Below are 6,000 nucleotides of genomic sequence, written 5' to 3' on the forward strand. Positions count from 1 at the left end.
GTCAGAGATACAGTAGACGTGCAGAATATATGTTCCCTACCATGCAGGCTAATTTTGATTCTCATACAAAATTGAGATTTTTTCCTCTTACTATCTCAACTTTGCTATCCAAACACCTCCCCAAGTTCTTCCCAGACCTTGCCCTAAGGGGGAGCCACCTAGCTAATTTGTGTGCAGCTGATGCTTGTTGTTATATCATAAGAGGTAGAAAAGGAAAATGTGGTAAGGAGAAGCCATCTTCATTTTTCAGGTTCTCCACAGGTTCTCATATTCTGTAGACTTTTTACTGAATGTACTAGTTCATTTTATTTCTGTTAGTTACTTGATATATTTTTCCAATAATTTCCTTTTCCATACTGTTCACTTAACACTTAAAATGAGCAATTGGAAAATAAGAATAAAATTTAAAATGAATACTAAAATCATTCAAAAGATTAATAATAAGTTTTCAATTAATGACCAAATTGATTATCTGGAAAATGAAATTCACTAAAGTAGAGTAAAAAGATGAAAAATACGAAAGAAAAGTTAACATTCAATACATCTGGCTGGTTTATATCAGGAGTTTCAGGAGGGGATTGAGACAAAGAAGAGGAAATAAGCTAAGGAATAAGGGAATTTCTCAAGCAAAAGAGGAGCCAACTGAGTATTAAACAAGATTACTGGAACCAAAACAAAGAACTTCTAGCACATAGAATCACCCTCGTGAAATTTCTCAAATCTAAAGATAGGAGAAAACTCTAAAAAGTTTCCAAAATACTAATTCATTCAGCAAATATTTGTTGAGTGCCTAATGTTTGCCAGGCACTGGTCTAGATGCTTGAGATTAATCAACAATGATGGAGCTTGCATTTTCATGGAAGGAGACTGTGTCGGTTTGAAGCTGTTATGTACCCCAGAAAATGGCATTCTCCTTTAATTCCATTCCTGTGGGTGCAGACCTATTGTGGGTAGGACCTTTTGGTTAGGTTATCTCAATTGAGATGTGACCCAACCCATTCAGGCGAGTCTTAATCCTTTTCACTGGAGCCCTTTATGAGAGCTTAAAGGACAGGAGAAGCTGAGAGTGTTTAGAGAGAAAAAAAGCCCTGGGAGGAGGTAAGAGGAAAGCCTAGCAAGGACCCACAGAAGCTAAAAGGCCAGAACCTGAAAGCAATGAAACCGGGAGAGAAGGATCAGCAGACAACAACCATGTGCCTTCCCATGTGACAGAGGAACCCTGGATGCCAGTGGCCTTTATTCAGAGAAGATATCGTCCTGTTGATACCTTAATTGGGACATTTCATGGCCTTAGAACTGTAAATATGTAAATTAGTAAATCCCTACTGTGAAACCCAACCCATTTCTGGTATATTGCATTCTGGCAGCTTTAGCAAACCGAAACAAGCAAACAATAACCATACAAGTAAATTATGATGTAAGGCGACAAACTATGGAACTAGAAAACAGACCACAGGAATGGAGAAGTGGGAGGCAGGCAGGTTCAGAGTGTGTTGGTAAATGTAAGCATCATGAGAAGGTGAACTTCTGCAGACTTGAAGGGAGTTATTCCTATGCAAAGTGAGGGATGTGTGGTAAGTTCTAAGAATAGCAAGAAGCCAATGTAGCTGGAGCCCTGTGAACAATGAGGAGAGTAGAGGGAGATGAGCACATAAAGGTAATGGAAGCTAGTGGCAGAGCAGATCACGTAGGGTTTTGTAGACTTTTTAAAAGGGTTTGGTTTATATTCTAGGAGGAATGTGGAGTGATAACCAAATTTTGAGCAGATAAAATAATTGAACTTCCATACATATAAAAAGGATTGTGCTGGCTGCTGTGTTGATAATAGGCTATAGAGGAGACAGGGTGGAATAAGGAAAATTTAGGAGGTTATTAAAATATTCCAAGTTGAAAAATCTTTGCAGTTCTCATCAGCATGGTAGCAATGGAGTTGGTGAGAAGTGGTCAGATTTCAGTTGTATTTTAAAGATAGAGCCAGTGGATTTGCTTATGGATTGGATGTAAGAATGAAAGACAGGCGTAAAGGATGGTTTCAAGCGTTGTGTTCTGAGCAAATGGAAAGATAGAGTTGCCATCAGCTTAGATGGGGAAGGTTGCAGGAGGAAGATATTTAGAAGAGAATATTAGAAATCCACTTTGGACATATAGAAATTAAATGCTAAATAGATGAGTGGAGGTTGTCTTGAGTTTGGGGGAGAGTACTAAGTTGGAAATAAATATTTTGGAATTGTCAAAATATAGGTGACATTGGAAACTTTCAGACAAGATGAAATTACCAAAGGACTGTTTGTAGATATAAAAAGAAGCAATCTAAACTGGACCCTGGAGTGCTCTAAAATTAAAAGTACAAGGAAAAGATGAACCCTCTAACGTGCCTGGGAAGAGCAGCCAGCCAGTGAAATAGGAATTTTGTGTCTTGGAAGATAGTGAAAAAATTATATCAAGAAGTAGCAAGTGTTTTCATCAATTTTTAACAAAAGTATGACTCTAATGCAAGTTAATAATATGGGGTTATATGGGAACTCAAACTTACAAAATGCTAATTGCTGCTAAATCAGGTAAGATGATGATGACTAACCAACCACTTTTTCTTTTTTTCCAATGCAGATGTCAAAAATGACCTTGGCAAGTTCAGTTTCCATTAAGAGGTGGGTGGAAGTGCACCTGATTGGAGCAGGTTTAGGAGAACACAGCAGCAAAGCCAAGTGCTTTTAAATAAAATATTTGGAAAATAACTACATTGAATACAATCTCAATAGAATTTTTAATATGGGAATTTTAGTAGAAAATTTAGTAGAAACTGCTTGTTCTTCGGAATGGTGTATTACAGAATGTTAGTAAGTATGCTGTGAAAAAAATAATCATGTTTAAGTAAGTTTTGGAGACTCTGGAATAAAATCCGAAATGTGTTAAACAAGTTTCTTCACAAATGGCTTCTCAGACCTTCAATATTGTAAACAACATTGTGAATCCCTGGCATAGATACCAAGTATTGTTTGCCAAATGTACTGTATCATGGAACCATTTTTATCAAGAATATCTGTGCCGGTCTGAATCTGTTGTGTACCCCAGAAAAGCCAAGTTCTTTAATCCTCATTCAGTCTTGCTGGGTGGGAGCTTCCTGATTGCTTCCATGGAGATGTGATCCACCCAGTTGTGGGTGGTAACTTTTGATTAGATAGTTTCCATGAGGATGTGTCTCCACCCATTCAAGGTGGGGTTGCCTACTGGAGCACTTTAAAAGGGAACCATTTTGGAAAAAGCTTTACAGCTCATATAGCCTGAGAGACCTTTGAAGATGAAGAAGGAAAACACCCCCCGGGAAGCTTCATGAAACAAGAAACCTGGAGAGAAAGCTAGCAAATGTCGTCATGTTTATCTTGTGCCTTTCTAGTTGAGAGAGAAACCCTGAACGTCATCAGCCTTCTTGAACCAAAGTATCATTCCCTGGGTGCCTTAGATTGAACATTTCTATAACCTTGGTTTAATTTGGACATTTTCATGGCCTTAGAACATGTAAACTTGCAACTTAATAAATTCCCCTTTTTAAAAGCTTTTCCAATTCTGGTATATTGCATTACGGCAGCTTACAAACTAGAACAGTACCCATAACCATATTCAAGTGTGTCATAGTAAAAGTTTGGCAAATATTGGTGTCTTAATTTGCCAGGGCTGCTATGATAAATACCACACAGTGGGTTGGCTTATCTAATGAGCTTTTATTATCTCACAATCTTGAGGGCTAGAAGTCCAACATCCAGATGTTGGCAAGGCCATGCTTTCTGCTGGAGCGTTCTGGGGATAGCAGTCCTCTGTCACATAGTGATATATCTTTGGCTTCTACTGGCTTCTGGCTTTTGGTTACAACGGAATCTCCTGTCTGTATAAAGCCTCCAGTGATAGTAATTAAATTTGGGCACACCTTATCTAAAAAGATCTTCAAAAGATCTTGAAGGTAAATCTCATTTACCAAATGGTTCACACCCACAGAAATGCAGATAAAGATCAAGGACATGTCTTTTGTAAGGTGCATGATTCAATTCATAAGAAATGGCCTAAATAAAACTGAATAAAAAATCATAGTGAATCTTCAAACATGTGCATGAACAAATACCAATGAAAACTTCAAAGTAGTTCAAATATAGCATATATTATCCTAATACTTGTACTCCTATTATCAAGAAAATAATATATTTGAATTAACTATGATATGAAAGAGATTATTCTCTCAGAATTCATTATAATTTCTTTTAGTCTAGCATACATTTCATCAACTAGCTTTCCTTCTTTTGAGCACAGCTCTAGTCACTTGAATAACTTATTTCTTCAGGGTGATTTTAGACTTCTAATAGCCAACATCAAACAAATATGAGTACAATTTAAGTAAATAAAAAACTCATTTATTATTCTCCCAAGAAAATAAAAGTTAGTATGGTTACTAAATTATATTTTAAAAATAAAGCAGTATTTGAGGACAGAAAGATAAAAATAGAATTTTAGGATAAAGGGCAATTCATTACTACAGTTTCATCATTTAAGTCATTGGAATAGTATTAGCAGCTTGTGGTATCAAAGAGGTTCTAATACTTGAGTTGTGAATTGAATATCTAGTCAATGAGGAATAGAATAAAGACACATATACACACACCTGTATGTATTTTTCTTGGTGAAATATCTCTGAACTGTGTCTGCAAAATAATGGGGTGAATTGAAAACGGAGCAAATACTAATAGAGTTGCTAATACTAATAGAGTTGCTAACTAATCAGAGACACTAGAGTTATCCAATTGTTATTAACTTTAAATTATGCCTAAGTCAAAAAACTACTGACCTTTCTCCTAATGTAAACATCTATAATAAAGTTTCTGGCAAGCACCAGTAATATGTTCTATTTTGTGTTCTCCTCTCATCTTTTTCCTCCCAACCCCCAACCACACCAAAAATTAAATCATTCTAAAAGAGTGAGAGGGAGAGAGAGAAAAAAAGGTTGAGAATGTAGCAAAGGAATGGAAGACACTAAGGTTAAAAGAGCCATTTATAGTTGCAGAAAAGTTGCAGAAAATTTGAACAGTATTTGGTGGGATAAGTGGAGTCAAATGAAGTTTCCCTACAATGTAGCAACATTAAACTAACAGACTTCTGTAAAGTAATACTAAGCTAAAATGTAACAAAGCAATGTCTTCAAAAATCTTAAGGAAAAATGATTTTGAACCTAGAACTTTGTAACTAGTTAAATTATTAATAGAAGATGAGATAAAAATAAAGACGTTTTGAAAATGCAAGAATGCAGAAAATTACCACCCACACACTCTATAAAAAAAATTACAGGTTTTTCTTCCAAATTACAATGTATGAGAAAAGGTCCAACATGGGAAAAAAGAAACAATAGCAACTGAGCGTATACCCTCTAAAGAAATGAAGAAAGCTAGAAAGAAATTGAGAGTGCATATTAGAATTTGACACTTAGTAATTTCTCCTTTGCAAAAGAAGTATTTTCTTTCTTTTATGGATCTGATTTTACAAGAAGTTGTTTACTTAATTGTACTATATTGTTCAATCCATCTATAGAAAAGCATAAAATCTTCATTATATTTATAGAATAATTACGTAAAATTGTACCCAATATATTGGGAATTGGAAGGAGAAAGAAGAGAGGAAGGAGAGGTGGAAGAAAAGGTAAGTGTTAATTCTGTCATTTTTCATGGTAGGTATTTAAATTTAATTCTGTCTGAAGTTGATAAATCAAAGACTAGTGATTTAAACATATTATTTTAAATTTTAGTGACAAGTATGAGCAGATCTGAAAGCAGACATTGGTAATGTGATAACTTGACAAGGAGGACTAGGAGAGGGTGAGACACTTTTCATTTTGCATCTATCTGTAATGCTTGAATATTTATTTATGAGTACATTTTTCTATGTTAACATATTCTTAAAGAAAAAAAAAACCCAAAATCTAGTGTATCATTTAGGATGCAGCTGCAGGGAGCAGGAAAACCC

Source organism: Tamandua tetradactyla, chromosome 1, assembly GCF_023851605.1.
Source record: "Tamandua tetradactyla isolate mTamTet1 chromosome 1, mTamTet1.pri, whole genome shotgun sequence".
NCBI lineage: Eukaryota > Metazoa > Chordata > Mammalia > Pilosa > Myrmecophagidae > Tamandua > Tamandua tetradactyla.